This window comes from Equus przewalskii, chromosome 5, assembly GCF_037783145.1.
Source record: "Equus przewalskii isolate Varuska chromosome 5, EquPr2, whole genome shotgun sequence".
In the NCBI taxonomy this organism is placed as follows: domain Eukaryota; kingdom Metazoa; phylum Chordata; class Mammalia; order Perissodactyla; family Equidae; genus Equus; species Equus przewalskii.
In genome coordinates, this window is record NC_091835.1 from 66,803,208 (window position 1) to 66,821,066 (window position 17,859).

Here is a 17,859-nt window from a genome sequence, read left to right on the forward strand (position 1 = left end):
TTGTGACCACTGACCTGCTGTGTTCACTGAATTGCCGTGCCAGCAAAGCAATCTCATGACTATTATAAAAGGGATGTTCCAATCATATGTGATATATGCTCTTTGACAGTATATAACCACTTTGTGCTCCTTGCTTCTTTGGAGTGGTCCCTTCCTTTCTGAAAGGACTCTCCTGGGCCATATGGTCCTCAGGGTTGGCTCATAATAAACTCACATCAGTTTTGATTTATAGATTGGTTATGGATCATTTTCGTCAACCTAGCCCAATGGTATATTCTCCCCCAGATGCGCCTGGATTCTACTTGGCTGGGGAATTAATGAGGTGAGAAGCAGAAATGTAATAAATTTCATTCCATGATGCCGTGGGCCCAGGTCTGCTAAGGCTCCCTCTCTCTCGATCCAGTAAGGAGATGCTCTGCTTGGCACCACCCACAGCTTTCTCATAGTGGAGCACAAGCTTCACACCACTGACCTATTGAGGGGTTGGTGACTGCTTCTCTGGCTTTCATCTTATTAAGTCTAGCTCTAGTGGGCCCACCACTCTCTCAGACAATACACTGCACAAAAGAAGGAGGTCGTCACAGCTGGTCATATCAGCAGAAATGGTAGAGTCAAAGGACCCAGCAAATGAAAGTACTGCACCTGAGGGGTGGCATCCATCCCTTCTCTGAGGTTTCATGCCTTGGCAGATCTTGTTCAATGTCATATACCAACCAGGGTGGTAGAAAGAGAAACCAGAGTACAGAAGACCTAAGTTTTTGTTCTGCCTCTGAGAGTGATAGTTATTTCATTCCATTTCTTTGGGAATCAGCTTTATCATTTGTAAACTGACAGCACTGGCTGAAATAATCTCTAAACATCCTTCTATTTCTGTAACTTCAGAATCCACCTAATTCCTAAGCAAAAATTTTTGCTTCCAAAATTTTTAATCCCTAGTCCAAGTAAGAAGGACTTTATGGCTATCATAATACTGCTAGATTAATGGGACCTGTGAAGGCTTCATTATAGGGTGGTAAAGTCCACATAGTTTCTGTTCCATTGTTGCTTCTTCTGATAGGTCGTTTCTAAAGCGGGTAAAGACAGCACTGATTCCCTGCTTCAATTTTTTAATGTTATTTGTATTATAAAAATGTTCACGCAGACCAAAAAACTAGACAGAATAGTGCGATGAACTTCTTATATCCATCACCTATACTTAACACGTTAGCATTTACCCAAATATTTTAATTCTAATTTTTCATTTCTTTGTTGCTCTGTCCAGCTTTAGGGTTTTGAAATAAACTACTCAGACAATATTCACAGTTCTTGCAGCTTTCAGGGAAATTTTTTCTGAGAAAGTTTGATTTTACATCCCATAAGTTTTGTAAAAACCTGAACTATCTCATGTTTATGTATCCATTTCTTCCTTCAAAAAAGAAGAATTTTTTTCCCTGCGTTGTCTCATCTCTCAAATTTTCTTGGTTGGTAAATGCTGAGGTATGTAAATTCTGGGAAACTCCCAGCATCTTATAAATATAAGAATAATTAGTGTTCCAAGAAGGGATGAAAGAAGCCATCCATAAAGATTATTTTATAGTGTCTCTGAGAACCCACTGCACAACTAAAGGAGGTTTCAGATTCTTTCATTCATACATCCATCAAACATTTACTGGGCCTGCCTCGCTCCAGGCTCTGTGCTCAGCAGTACAGGGAAGACAGAGATGGAGAGACACAATTCCTTAATATTAAGGTTTGGGACAGATTTGCAGATAGTTGATTTCAATTAAAGATAATTATTTCAGTAAAGTTTTTATGTACTAAGTCAATGTTGAAGAACAGCTCTATTTCATGGTGAGATCAAGAGAGTGTGGAAAGAAAGGGTCTGTGAAGAGGTTTCTTGCGGAGAAATTTGTTTGTGCTGTTCCCACTCTCTTTCCACCCAGAGTGAGAGGCAGTGCTCGTGCTGCATCCTTCTGCTCAAGCCTAAAGAGGGGCTTCTGTGGGACCAGAGAGCTTGGACATTGTTTCCCATAGTTGTAAAACACAGAGAACTGCACTGACTCTTGCCTAGAAATTAAAGAAGGAGGTAGCCACAAAGCAGGGCTGGCTGCACTGGGACTCACCAGCACCCCAAGATTCGGTCAGGGTGATGAATGTGTAAATGTTTCCCTGGACAGATATGGGCCACATAGAGGACGGTCAGCATGGGGTTACCTTTGGTCTATTCAAAAGGGCTGTCTAGAGGTATGGAGGGACCCAGTGACCAGAAGCTATTGATGAACACAGGAATCCTAGAACCCACAGAGGTTCTCGCAGGCAACCACCGGCATCTGTCTAGGCCAAAGGGACTCAAGTGAGAGGTATCTGATGATGGGAATCTCCAAAGAACCTTTAAAAGAACCCTACAAGAAAAGGAGTCAACTTTAACCATCTGCTAGCCCGGGTAGTGCAAACTCATCCCATCAAAACAGAACTGCCCTATCTCCTTAGCTGTCCTGCCTCCTCCCACTTTTACAGAGCAGATCAAATAGCAGTTAGCTAGTCAGGGAGGAGATAAGTTGAGGAGAAAGCTGAAGGCAAGCAGCCACCAGACACAGGGGGCCTTACGTCGGGGAAGGAGAGAGGGAGAAGTCTCAGACTAGTACCTTAGAATGAAGACCGAAGTATTTGATTACTCTCTTGAACTCAACACATTCCAGTTACAAAATCAAGACTCTTTTTTGACTTCAAGTGACTGTTACTTAAAAGATTGTCAATTATTGAAGAAAAAGTCAGGGAATCTGTCCAATTTTCCATCCAAGGGCAGGGGAAGATTATCTCCTCCCAATAAATGTTTTTAAAAGATGATAAAAGCCGAAAAATAGAGTGGCGTTGTGAGCACATACCATGGCTCTTGCATTCAACATCCCAACTCCATCTCTGTACACTTTGGTTTGTTATTACTGATCTTCATGTTTTGATTACAAGTGATTCCCTGAGTTGTTTTTGATTTTTTAAAATGTGTTTTTTCTTTCCTAAGACTTTTATTTTTCTTCTCTCCTCTGCTAATTCTAGTTCTGCTCTCAAGAAGTGCTCATTAGATGGTGTTGATTGACAGTACAACCAGTGTTCCTATTTTCAGACCTTGGCGCAAACTTGAACTAGAAATTTGATAACGATGTTTTGCTTGTAATGATTGCTGCTATCACTGTTCAACACATATTAATATCCAGTCTCTGTGGGTGGATGCGATTGAGCTGTCGTAAGTTACAGATCTGAGTGTCTTGCTCTTTAAGCATTGTAGCTATTTAACGGCCACAGGCTTTTGTGCAATTCCTTTTTGGAGTGGAAAACTCCTTTTTTCACCTGCTGGCTCCAAACCCTTTCCTGATGTTGAGTGTGACCCTCTAGAGTGATGGTGTGCGGGAGGAAAGGAATTCTGCCTCACAACCTCTCTTAAGTGGTACCATGAGGCTTTCACAATAAATTTTCTGACTTCTGGCCAGAACTCATCAATTTCTAATCTGTCTAAAATGGCCTTATCTGTCTTCAGGAGCCATGTGACTGATGTTGATGGCAAAGTTTTCCTGACACCCTTCCTAGAGAAAGGTGACAAGTAAGGAGTGATTCCTTCCAAACCAGCTCTTCTTCCATCACCAAAGAAAAAGAAAAAAACCAAAAGGAAGTTTGAGATGCCCCAAGAGTGAAGGAGAGAGAGGGAATCAGTCAAAATTAACAAAGTAGGGTGAAAAATAAGATCCACATGTCAGACTAGCTGCAAAAAAATAGCTTTCCCTCAATGTAATAGTGTATTTCTCTTTACTTTGAATTTCTTCAGTTTTTAGGGTTATCACTTACAAGCGTATTGCTTGTTTTAAAAACAGTGTAAAATCATGCAAACACCATAGGGACCAAGGTTCCAGTTCTGACAGTAGCTCTGGTTACTTTACCTGTCTAAGCAAGTTACATTATCTAAGTCTCAGTCTACTGTTCTGTACAATAGGGTGAGAGTAACAACACCTACCAAATGGTTAATTTCTCAAAACTTAGATCACGTTTGTGAAAAGTTGTTTTGTAAACTATGTAAATGTTGTTTTTTATCTATGTCATCTCTGTATTTCGTATTTGTTCCAGGAGGTTACCAAATGTCTGGTCCTCCCAGTTACACTGTGAGCGCCTCTAGGGCAGAGACTCAGATTTCCTGCACTCACCTCCCCCCATGGCACAGTCCCAAACACACAGCAGGTGTGAGATAAGTGCAAACTCAATTGAACTAAAGCAAACTGATCTCCCAAAGACAGGAGTAGTGGGATGCCCGAGAAAGAAGTCAGAGGCACAGTTAAAAGGAAAATTGAAAGAGAACTTTGGAAATAGAGCAAGGGGAAAAAAAAGTTCGAGAAATATAACGTAAGCCTCATGAAACTTTTTATCCACTTAAACCTTGTCCTGGAGGAACTAATTCAGCAGAGAAAAGAACAGCGTTAATGTGCAGCAGGGGGCGTCTCCCCAGACGTGGCATCATGATCAGACAAGGACTTCTCTCAGAAACTGCTCAGAACCAGACACGCTCTCCATACTCAAACTCTGCTCTTTCTCTTTTTCATTTTGACTTTTCCCATGTCTCAGGGAAACTTATGAATCACTGTTTTTTTTTTAAACTAGCTTTTCATCAATACCTTGTTACTTTTTCACCTTACAAGTTACCAATGTTGTCCACTTTCAGGATAACTTGAAAACATCTTGAGACTTCATAGGGAAAGATTACCCAAGGGATTTTGAAAAAAAAATTATAGTAAAATACAAATAACAATGGTAACGATAATAACAAATAACAATGTTAATGATAATATTTAAATTACACATACATCATACTATTTTTCCAAGAATGTGGGCAGTAATAGCTAAATTACCTACCAAACAGAGACCGGAGTACATAAACTCTGGCGGAAGAAATTGTAAGATTGTTCAAGGGGCGGAAATTAACAGAGGAAATGCCCACTTGCCTGGTACCATTGGATGGTCCAGACGGACCTGGAGGGTCCGACTAGCAAGAAAATGATTGGATTCTCTGAATCAATTTCAGGGGCTTGAGAAGCAGGTTATGGTTGATCTCAGAATGTTGTGCTCTCTTGAGGCCCATGCTGTTTCCAGTAGGAATGTGTCTCCTCCTGGAGGGGAAATAGAGAACTTATTCCTTCAGGCTCCTTGCTCAGAGTTCAATCATCGGTTCTTTTGTTCATTCATTCATTCATCCTTTCATTCAACAAATACTTATTAAATTCTCTTACTGTGCTGTTTGTTTTGATAGATGCTGAAAATCCAGCTGAAAATAAGATCAACACAGTCCCTGGCCCAAGGGAAATTATAGTTTAGTGTGAGAAATAAACATTAGATAAACAATCACCTGAATGTATAAATAACCACAATAGTGATAAGTTCTATGCAGGAAAAGTGTGGAGGGCAATATGACATTCCTTAGAGGGCTTCAAGAAGACTGGGAGGTCCAGGAAAACGTCCCTGAGCACAGACCTGGGAGGTGAATGGATATAACCAGATCAAAGGTTATATGGAGGAGGTGCAGGGAGGGGGCCTTCCAGCAAGTGGACAAGAGTGTTCAAAGACTCCTAGAGGGAAGGAGCTTAGGAAGTTGGAAGAGGAGAAAGAGGCCAGAGTGATAAGGAGGTGAAGGGCACAAGTTGAGGCTGGAAAGGTAGGGGTGCTCCTGATCAGGCAGGGTCTTGGGGGACATGTTAAGGATTCTAAACTTTATCCTAAAAGAATAAGAAGCTATTGATAGGTTTTATTCAAGCGATACAATCACATCTGTGTTTTTAAAGGATCACTTTGGCTTTCTGATGAAGAATAGATTATAGAAGGGGTAGAGCAAGGATTAAAATAGGGAAAACAGCAGTTAAGTGATTGAGGCAAAAAGTGACAGTGCTTGGACTAGGGTGGTGGCCATATAAACGGAGAGAAGTGGATGAATTTGAAGTGTTTTTAAAGTAAGAATTGATGGGACAAGGTGAAGTTGGGGCGTGGGGTACAGTTTGCTAAGAATGACTCCTAGATTTTTGCTGTGTGCTCCTGGATGAATTGAGGAGCCATTTACAAAGATAGAACTGGAGAAGAAAGAGAGAGGTGTGTGTGTGTGTGTGTGTGTGTGTGTGTGTGAGAGAGAGAGAGAGAGAGAGAGAGAGAGAGAAATCTGATCAAAGATCAGTTCATCAAATATTTATTGAGGCTCCTACTATATGTCGGGTACTGTGTTTGTCACTAGACACTGGAATTTAAAAAGTGGAGGCAATACAGGATTCTGGCCAAGAAAATTTGGTGAATGGAGCATAATGATACCATTAATGGATTATTTCAGTGGAATATAGCTCTGCAAGAATGAATAATGTCCAGCAGGAGTCCAGAAAAAAGGCACCTTAGCACAACCTGGGGAGGTTCAGAGAAGAATTTTTAGAGGAGATTATGACTGAACAATGTCTTGAAGGATTAGAAAGAGTAAATAAGGTAAAGAAAAGTGGGAGTTTTTTTCCCCAGGAAAAAGAAGGAATAGCTTTTTTAGAGCAGCCATTCTGCTGAAAACAATTAAAATACTGGATAGAATATTTTTTAAAAATCTCCCTAAGAGTATCCAACTTGGTTTCAAATGGGATTTTTTAAAGACCTATAATCCTAATTCTATGCCAAATCATAGAAAAAGGACAACTTCAAAAATTATTTAATGAGATAAATATAGCATTGAACCCCAAATCTGCCAAGGATTGCACGAAAGAGAAAAGTACAGACCAATGTTATTCATGAACATCAATGCAAAAATCCTAATAAAATATAGCAAATGGAATCAAACAGCGTGATATGTCAGGACCAAGTGAAAATTGTTTCAGGAATGCAAAGATAGTTCAGTGTTAGAAAAGACATGAATATATTTAATAATATTATTATATATAAGAAGAAAGTTCTTATAATTATCTCCATAGATGCTGGAAAAACATTTGAGAAAATTCAAGATGTATTCCCAGTGAAAAATAACTTCCAAAGAAGAATAAAAGAGTATTTTCTAACATCATAAAGCATCTTGCTTACCAGCATCTTATTTACTTATAATTTTCATGGGAAAACACCTGAGGCATTCCTGCTAATGTCTGAAACAAAATAAGAATGTCTACTAACCTATACATCTAATATGGGGTTGGAGGTATTTGCCACAGCATTGCTACAGAGAAAGCAATTAGATGTATGAGCATTGTAGACAATATGATGATGTGTCTAGAAAATGAAAGCAAATGAATGGAAAAACTATTGCAAACAAGATGATTCAGTAAAGTAGCAGGGTATGAAAGCAATTCACAGAATTTGCCAAGTCACAATAGGCCTCATAGATATAAGGAAAACCAGTTAGAAGACAACATAGAAAAGAACATCAAGATCCCATTTGTAACAGAAACCATAATTATAAAACTCCTGGGGACACAGTTCACAAAAAATATGTAAAACTCTATGAGGAAAACTTTATAATACTCCCCAAAGACACAAAAGTAGACTTGAGCAAATGAAAGACATACCCTAAGTGAATTTGTAAATGTAACATAATTCCAATAAAAATTTCAAGTTTTTTATTTTATTTTTTTAGTTGGACAAATTGATTTTTAAGTTCTTTTGGAAAAAATAAACAAGAACATCCAGGAAAACTCTAAAAAGAAGAGCAATGAGGAGGGGCCAGTTTTACCAGACATTTAAAATACTATAAAGCCTACATAATTTAAATGGGGTAGAATTGGCACATGAACAGATAAGCACACTAGTAGAACATAATAGAAAGTCTAGGCAGTAATCCAGTACATAAAGGAATTTAATATATGATAAAGACATTGAAAAACAATGGTAAAAATGGACTTTTAAATAAATGCTATTGAGACAACTGGGTACCATTTGCAAAAAGGTAAGACTGGCTCCATAGCTTATACTGCACACCAAGATAAACTCCACATGGGTCAGTTAACCAAATGTAACAAAATGGCAAACAATTATAGAAGAAAACATGGGTATATTTCTGTATAATCACTCACAGGGGTAGTGGGGAAAGCATTTCTATGACTCAAAATCTAAAATCAAAAAAGACTTAAATTCTATTATATTAAATATTTTTTTAAAATGCCATGGCCCAAATCCATAAGTAAGGCCAAAGACAAATGATTCACTGGACAAAATATTTGCAACTTATACCACAGGAAAAAGTTAATCTCTCTAATATATAAAGAGTTCCTAGAAATAAAAAGACATAAATCCAGTGGAAAAATGAGCACAAGACACAAACAGATAGTTTTAAAAAGATTCATCAAGTAGCTGTCAAAAGAGTAAAACATATTCAACTCACTCAAAAAAGAAAAGCAAATTATATTACATTGAGATAGCATTTCTTACTATGTTGGCAAAAAAACAAAAGTCTGAGAGCATATTTTGTTGGCAAAGGTCTGGGAAAGAGACTCACTCATATGCTACTGGGGGAAGTGTAGGAAGATACAGCTCCTAAGGAGGGAATTTGGTGCTCTCTAGCAAAATTACGAATAGATGCATTCACCCTTTAACACAGCAACCACATTTTCTAGGAATCTGTACTAAAAGTACATCTGCACAAATTTGAAAGTATATCTGCACAAGGTTATTCACTGTGGCATTATTTCTAATGGCAAAAGACTAGAAACACGATTAACAGGGAGGTGCTGAATAGTTAAACTATGGTACATAGTGGAGTATTATGAAACTATGAACATAATGAGGACTATTTTTATATGTTGCTATAGAATGATCATTACCATATATTATGTAAGGCAAGGTACAGAGCGGTGTATATGATAGCTTCTTTTTTGCACAAAATGAAACATTGAAGGATAATCCAGAAACTAATAAAAATGGTTCTTTGTAGGAGGTGAGGGGGGAACTGGGGTCAACGGATAGAAATGGAAGGGAGACTCCTCTGAGTCTCCCTTTTTATGTAGCTTTGACTTTAGAATCATGCAATTATTTTACATATTCAAAAAGTAAATTAAACCAAAATAAGAGAAAAAAAGCAATCCTTAAAATGGAAAACAAATGAATCTAAGTGGTGAGTATGAGTTCAGTAACAACTGAAAAGAAGGATTTGTTTCAAATGACTTTTGAACACAGGACTTCGTCCTTCCTTAGTGGGATCTATTCTAAGAACAAAACAAACTGCAAAGAATGCTTAAATTTCCTTTGTAGTTTTATTGTCAGTACTAATGCTAGTATCACGAAACTGTTTTATGTCTATCACAGGATAAAGCAAATAAGTTCGGTGTAAGAAGTAATAAAATGTAAAATCGATAAAGTTAAAACTCTAGTGTTTAAATTAAATCTGCAAGCTACAGGTATTCTGAAGAAGGCAATAATTTCACTGAAAAATATGAACAAGCTGGATGACTTGGAGCTGTGAGTGAATCTCCAGGTGAGGAAACGCGGAAGACTACTCTGCAGTGGGCCAAGCGTGATGAGTCCTCAGACGATTTCTGTGAAGCTGATGACATATGGTACTCTGATGCTGCATATGTAGATTGTTCTTCATCCTGAGCACTACACAGCTATGAGGGACAAGATACTTGGAAGATAGGGAATATCATCATCTATGAAGAAAACTGTTTCAAGTCACAGACAATTAAAATAACTTTAAATATTTTGGCTTCCAGTTAAGGGAAACATGAAGAGAATATTTTTCACAGATGGCTACAAGGTCTCTGTGCAAAAAAAAGGGGTATTCCACAGACATATATCTGGTCTAGATGCAAGCATTAATGTGCATTTGAGCGCAAGATAGCCTTTACTATATCTGTTTGGAAAAGAAATGAGTTTTGATGGAATGCTGAAAGGGAAGGTCTGAGAAGGCTCAAGAACTTGTATTTTCTCCTCGTAAAAGAAGTAAAGCTTTTATCTAAAGTGCTAGGATTCTATGAGCACCCAGATTTCCAATTATTCACTAGAAATGAAGTTTAAGATTCAGAAGACAAAGTTACTCTGGAAATATTTCATGACGTCAAATCATTTCTTTTGCAGTCTTATGGAATTCATTTTTTTTTTCTTTTTTTTTCGCTTGGGATAGAAGAAGGAGCAAGCTAACCAAAGGCAGACTTTAGGCTGCATTATAGAAATGTTTCAAAAATTATGGATTATGTTGGTTGGCTTAAATGTCGACTGTAGGAAAACATTCAGACTCAGATCTGGGCACTGCTTTGAAGGTTTTGTTTTCAGAGAACTTGACAGCAAACATGCCAGAAAGTGGGCCCACTTATGAATTCCATCTAACCAGAGAAGAAATAGTATCATTGTTTAATGGATTTGGAAGAATTTCTACAGTGTGAAAGAAATGGAAAACTTTAAGAACTTGTTGCAAAATATTCGTTAAAGAAATGAGTTGAAATGTGCCTGTCTCTGGACAATGGGGGCCAAAGAGTGGAAATGTAATGACAATTTGAAGTCAAACTTGTTATATAAAGCTATTTTTATTAGAGAAAAATTATATTGTTTAAGTAAATAGTTTTATTTTGTAATTGTGTTGAGTTTAAATTGTAAAATATGATTGTAAGTCAAAGTAATACCTTGATAATATGGCACAAATTTTAAAGCTTAATATTGAATAAAATCAGGATTGTCAAAATTAAAAAATGAATAAAATTTAAAATTTTCACAGGAGGAAATATAGCAAATTATATAGACTACAGAAGAAAAGATTAGAGAACTTGAAAACATAGAAATAGAAACAAAAATGAAGTACAGAAAGAAAAAAGATTGAACAAGAAAGGATCAGAGCAAAAATGACCTGGGACACATATCAAGCAATTTAACATACGTGTAACTGAAGTTTCAGAAGAGTCAGGGGCTAAAAAATTATTTAAATAACTAATGGCTAAAAAATTTCCAAATTTGAAAGCTCAATGAAATCCAGGTAGAATAAACTTAAAAACGTGCCAAGGCACATGATAATCAAACTGCTAAAACCAAGGGTAAAGGAAAAATTCTAAAAGCAGGTAGATAAAAAAGACATATTACATATAGAACAGGGATTAGCAAACTACAGCCCGTGGATCAAATCTAGCCTACCTCTTGTTTCTATAAATAAAGTTTAGTTGGAACACAGCTCCACACATTCATTTACGTATTTGCGATGGCTGTTTCTGTGCTACAGTGGCAGAGTTGACTAGTCGCAACAGCCTAAAAAGCTTGTATGGCTTGCAAAGCCTGAAAGATTTACTATCTGGCCCTTTACAGAAAAGTCTGCCATTCTGCTATAAAGGAACAAAGAAAATAACGCCAGCAGATTTCTTATAAATGTTCTGCAAAGCAGAAGACAAGGTCAACCCAGAAGTTTTAACCTAGCAAAAATCTCTCTCAAAAATATAGGTAAAATAAAGGCTATTTTAAGCAAACAAAAGATGAAATGTTAAAGGAAGTTCTTCAGGCAGAAGAAAAATAACACATAAAAAATTTGGATCAACACAAATGAATCGAGAACGTGAGCAGTGATAAATATGTAGGAAAAACATTAAAACATTAAAAATTTTTTTCTCACATTTTAATCTCTTGAAAAGATAAATGACTAAAGTGAAAATAATGAAAATGCACTTGGGATTTTAGCATATGTAGAAGTAGTATGTATGACAATAAAAACACAGAAGACCTAAGGAAGGAAATGGAAATACATTATCGTAAGGTTCTTACACTATTTGAAGGTAGATTGTGATAAGTTAAACATGTATATTGTAAATTCTCAAGCTGCGCTGTTCAATACAATAGCTACTTGCCACATGTGGCTATTAAAATTAAAATTAGAGAAAATTAAAAATTTATTGCCTTAGTCATACTAGACACACTTCAAGTATTCAATACCCATATGTGGCTAGTGGTTACCATACTGGACAGTGCAGATATGGAACACTGCTATCAACACAGAAAATTCTATTGGAAAGAACTGTTCTAAAGCAATAATAACAACAGCAACAAAACAAAAGAAAGAAAAGAAGAGGAAGAGCTAATAAGCCAATAGTGGAGGTAAAAAGGAATCATTTTAATATTCAATTAACCTAAACATTGGAATGGAAATAAGAAAAAAGAAACAAAGAACAGATGGGACAAGTAGAAAATAAACAGTAAGATGATAGATTGAAATCCAATCTTATCAATAATTCTAATAAATGTAAATGGTCTGAACATGCTAGTGAAAGGGTAGAGATAGTCAGGTTGGATAAAAAGTAAGATCCAAGTATATTCTGTCTATAGGAAACCCACTTTAAACATAAAGGCACATATATGACAAAAGGCAAAAAATGGAAAACATATACCATGCAAACTTTAATGTAAAAAAAGCTGAAATGACTTTATTAATATCAGACTAAGTGAACGTTAGAGCAATGAGTATTACCAGGAATAAAGAAAAGCCATTTCATAATGATAAAGTGGTCAGTTCAGCAAAAGGACATAACAATCCCAAATTGTTAAACATCGAATAAAAGAGCTTCACCAAATAGGAAGCAATACTTAAAAGAAATGAGAAATAGATAAATCCAGAAATACACTTTAAACCTAAACACTAATTTTATTAATATTAAATATAATTGGACTGAGTGCTCTAGATAAAAGACAAAGGCTGCCAAAATGGATAAAAAGCAAAACAAAACAAAATCTGACTGTATGCTATCTACCAGAAATATACTTAAAACTTAAGGAAACAGAGGTTGAAAGTGGAGGAATGAAAAAGGATCCATCGTGCACCTCATTCAAAAGAAAGCTGGGGCAGCTATATTAATATCAGTGAAAATTGACTCTAAGGCAAAAATCGTTATTAGTGAACAAGAAAACCACATAATAATGAAAATAATTCAGTTCACCAGGAAAATATGACAATTTAAAATTTTAAATTACACTTACAACATAGCACCAGAATATATAAAGGAAAAATTATCAGAACTACAAAACATTTATCAGAAGGATAAATTTACAAACACAGTGGAAGATTATTATAACCCCTTCTTAGTGATTTATAATATAAGTAGACAAAATCACTTACAATTTATAAATTTGTACTAATGGATATATTTAAACCTTGCATCCAAAAAATGCAGAACACATTTTCTTTCATGGGGCATATACGTAACAATTATAAACAAAAAACTTATCTATTAGGAAAATTTCAAGAGGTTGATATTGAACAGAAAGAGTTTTTCAACTACAATGGGTTTAAGTTATTAATTAATAACAAAAAGACAACCAGAAAATTCTCATGTTTGGAAATTAAGAAATATTAATTTATTCAACAAATATTTAATGCACGCTTACTATGAGCTAGGTACTGTTCTAGGCACTTGGGCTTATATCAGAGAGATTAATAATTAAAAGTTTGACAATATCAAGTGTTGGAGAGAATGTGGAGTAATGAAAACTTTTACCCTGATGGTGGAATGTAAATTATTACGACCACTTTTGAAAACAATTTGATATTTCCTAGTAGAGCTGAAGATAAGCATACCCTATGATTCAGCAAGTCCATCATACATATGAACTTTAGAAAAACTTCTGGTGTGTGCACCAAGAGACACGTGCTAGAATATTCATAGCAGCACTGCTGATAATAGCCTAAATTTGAAAACAACTGAAATGTCCATCTACAGTAGAATGCTGATAAATACACTGCAGGACATTCATACAATGGAATACAGTAGAACAATGAAAATGAACAAAGCAGAGGTGTCCCCAAAACACTGATGATTTTTACAAAGATGATGTTGTGAAAAAGAAGCAAGACAAAATGATAAATTGTGTGATATCATTCACATAAAGTTCAAAAGTATAAATTCTTTGTGATTCCTTCTGTATAATGTTCAAAAACAGGCAAAATTGCACTATACTGTTTAGGGTTGTATAAATATGTGATAAAATATAAAGATAAGCAAGAAAATTATTATCCTGACAATCAAGATAGTGGTGTCTCATAGGAGAGAGAGAGTTTTGACTCCAGCGCCGCAGTGGGGAACTCTGGGGAGGGGAGGGAAGACGCTTGCAACACTCTGTTCCTAGGTAGCGATTATACATCTATTGCCTTTATTCATTAAATTGTACTTGTATGTTTATTTACTTCTATGCATTTGTGTAATATTTCACAATTAATAAAAGTCCAAAAGAAAAGGAAAGAGAAAAAGTAAGGTGAGAAAGGCATTTTAAACAAAGAGAAGAGCATGAATAAAGGTATAGAGGCATGAAAGTGTGCTGGGTGGGTGTATGGGTGTAAGGCAAACCGTGAGGCAGAAAGTGGTGGGAAAAAATGAGGCTGGAAGCTATGGGAAGCCTTGGGAATATTTTAAGCTGGATTGTGAAAGGGCTCAAATCTGAATTTTAGGTAGATTCTTCTAACTGCCAGGAGGAGATGGAGCACAGGGAGGAGACAGAAGGGCAGGGGCATTGGAAAGGCTCAGAGAGGAGCTATTACAACCCTACTGGCAGGAGGCAACCAGGGCCTGAAGCACGGCGTTGCTGGCAGAAATGCGGAGGAGGGAACGGACTAGAGGTATACCTGTGGGTATCAGAGACTATGGTAATCTTCCTATTTTCAAAAACACACAATCATTTCAAGACTCTTCTACTTCGGGTTTGTGGTTAAACGTGGGCAGTCAGGTGCCAAAAGATCACAAAGCTGCTTTCGAGGGTAAATAAATCTATTTCTTTCCAAGCCATTCTAAGACAAGTAAGATTCTCCCAGTTTTCAAGTCCTCCTGGAAAGGAGTTTAGGCTCCTTCCTCTCACATATCCATCACCCTTGAGAAGTTCTTTAAGAAATCTTACTTAAATGCCTCATCCTGCCTCTTGCCCTCACGGTGGAATCTGGGAACAATGCTGCTCTCTACCCTCTGTGCTAGTTCATTTCAGAGTTAAAAATCTACTGAGAAGCTCTTTCTAGCTTTTCCTTCTCTCTCACATCTCTGTGGATTATTTCCTTTCTTCCATTAGACCTTAGACTCAAATTATAGCCCTGGCATCATCTCTGTGCTCCATGCTCATCTCTTGAGAATCTTTGTCCATAATCAGTCTTTCCTATGAAAACAATATCCCCCGAAACAGTAATAAAAGTCCACAAGCATGAAGCAGAGAGGCTTTCTGTCCCACAGATCTCATTACAATTTAAACACTAGTGGTTTCAATGTTCTAATAATGTGAAATTGTGGGCAGTTTATTATCAGTCACCCCTGGAGGTATCTGGGATGGTACTCATTATTTTGCTGAGCGGCAAAAGCCACTAATGCCATCAATAAGAGAGAATTGATTATTAATATATAAGAAGCAACTGGAAGCAAGTGTGTGATATGGTGATGGATGAGCTGGGATGAATAGGAGATTGGGTATGTGACTCAGGATAACCCCCTGAGGGGAACTGAGTCCCAGTTTAATGCATTTGGTCTGGGCAGTCATCAGTGAACTTCACATGAAATTGCCCTCTGCTTCTTAGAGACCCAGACAGCACTACTGAGAATATCAGCTATTACTGAAATTGTCCTACTAAGGTTATTTAAAGACTAATCTCAATTCCTAGAATATTGTTTTCTGATTCATGTTTGATGTTTGGTTTTACTCTCCTGGAAAGACTGATCTTTATATCTCCTTTGTTATATATTTGATTGATATGGAGAGTTTTTGTTTGGGTTGGTTTTAGAATAGAAGTAGGGAAGGCACAAACAAGGGACAAAAAAGCCTCAATTTTATTTATAAAAATTTATAAAAATATTATTTATAAAAAGTACCCTGGCCTAACATTACCCTAAATTACTAGTCTGCCAGTTCAGGAACTCAAAGGGAAGAGAAACACCAGCTTTAAAGCATAGTAACCTTTCTATTCAGAATATCCCTTCCCAGTTAGCTGCCAATCTTATAACCAGTAGCAGGGTACTTTTTTGAGCTCGTCTCTAGTAGTAGAATCAGGAGTTCTCCTTGACAGACAGGATGGGGATACAGGCTTGGCATCATCCCTTTCTCAAACAACACTGAGGGGAGCGGAGAGCATGCAGTCCTCTGACTTCAGGTTCTGACTAAAACTTGGCCCCAATATCTTTGAGACTTTGCTGGCGAGAGTGGTAGAATACGCCGCTGGGGGTTCACGTCGGGGAGGGGGTAGATGATAACTCTCACTTCAAAGCAGGCATTGTGACTATAACTGGAAACATGTGGTTGACCATAGAAGATGGAGCTGCTTTCATGCAAGACCTCTTAAAACAGGGGGGTCAGGGTGGAAAAGTTGGGGGAAGGGCCTGTCTCACTTTTGCCTAAGATCCAGCACTGTTACCGGTACTTTGAAGATGTGGGTTACATTTTGGGGGCCCTATTCATGATACCATCATAAATACTAGTATACTCCCCATTTGTGTGTGTTGACTAGAACCAGAGTGCACCCTCACAGTGGCTGCTAAACTGCAGTTGACAGTGCCTTGCTGGTCCTTGGGATACCACCTTGTAGCAAAAGGGAAGTGGTAGAAACCATTTTTGATAGTATTTTTAGGGCCTCTGAGAGGTATGGAGAGCGTGTAACTCATGTATTAGTAAGAGTGAGACCTACAAAATTCTGTTTGAATCATCTACAACAGAATACCACAGACTTCCTCAAGATATGACAAGTGAGAAGGGGCCTGGAAGTTTGCATAAGTCAGTATTGAGAAACACTCTTTTAAATGGAAGGGAAGTCTGTGGTAGACATACCACAGTCCATACCGTGCCCACATACTTGGACATAATTTCCTCCAAACTCAACTGATACTTTGGGAGAAGCAATTTGTCTAGCAAAATTGCCCCATGATGCCAGAAATTGTGAGTGTTCTCAGGTGGTACAGCATTATCAATGCCTGAGGAGGACTATGACTTGGGGCCACACCAGACCCTGAGCTGTTGGCAATTTCCTGGGGGGAGAAAATATAAGGAACGGATGGAGGGTACATAAGGCCCTGTACCTCAGAGGTCATGGGTAGCTCCAGAGCTCCGAATGCCTGTGTCTGTGGCCACCTACCCAGAAACACTAGGACTGGCGCAGGATAGACGAGTGAAGATGCACTCAGGCAGGGAAAAGGCCTCTGCAAGTGTTGACATAAGAAAGGCTGTTGCAGTGGGCAATACAGAAAGGGGTGAGAGGGTGAACACCAGCAAAACAAGTTTAATTGGAATGACGGGTTATTGTCAGTGGAAATTCAGACTGTGTGAGAAGTTGGAAGGTCCTCTGGAATTCTTGCTCTGAGTAAAGTTAATATGGAAGAGAAAGAAACAGGGGAGGGGTGGCCTTTAAGACTCCTAAAAATAGTTTGAGGGCAAAGAGCTAGCAACTGAAAGTCCAGTTCAGGTCTTATCTGAGGTGTGTGTGTGTGGCTCACCACATGGCCATGTGTGTGACACTAAAGACTGTTGAGAGTGTGGACAGTTGGAACCCATCTTCAGTCAGAGGCTCCCAAGGGCTGAGAGTCCTTGCAAACTACCATGCCCGTTTCTGTACAAGTGTGGAGTAGATGGGCAAACCAGGTTGGCTGTAACACCAGGCAAACCACTCTCTCATGCTGAGAAAATTTAGTCTATGTGACAGACAAGTCCCACAACAATAGAATATTCTCAGCCTCTCAGCCTTTCTTATCCTCTAAGAAGGAGACCCCTGTCATTGTTCTGGTCCCTGTGCAAATCAGGGGAATGAAGGACAGAAGCAAAGGAGCTGAAACAAGGACAAGGAGCTTCTTCTAGCAGAAGAGGAAAAGAAAATATCCAGGAGGTGAAGGGTATGGGGGAGCAAAAAAGCAAGGGCCAGGCTTGAGAGAAAGTTTGGGGGTATTTGGGGAGAAAGGAGACAGAATGGCAGCCATAGCTATGCCA

At 37.8% G+C, this 17,859-nt stretch overlaps 1 protein-coding gene and 1 pseudogene across 3 annotated transcripts in view; one reads left to right on the forward strand and one right to left on the reverse strand.

The window, feature by feature from the left end:
• Positions 1 to 17,859, reverse strand: part of ASB8 (ankyrin repeat and SOCS box containing 8) — a 30,814-nt gene that overhangs the window by 10,613 nt on the left and 2,342 nt on the right. For all 3 annotated transcript variants that reach the window (XM_070621144.1, XM_070621147.1, XM_070621149.1), the window contains exon 2: positions 4,958 to 5,126. The gene's annotated coding sequence lies outside the window, so the exon portion shown is untranslated. The remainder of the gene's footprint in view (positions 1 to 4,957; positions 5,127 to 17,859) is intronic.
• Positions 9,340 to 10,381, forward strand: LOC103546786 (ERO1-like protein alpha; annotated as a pseudogene).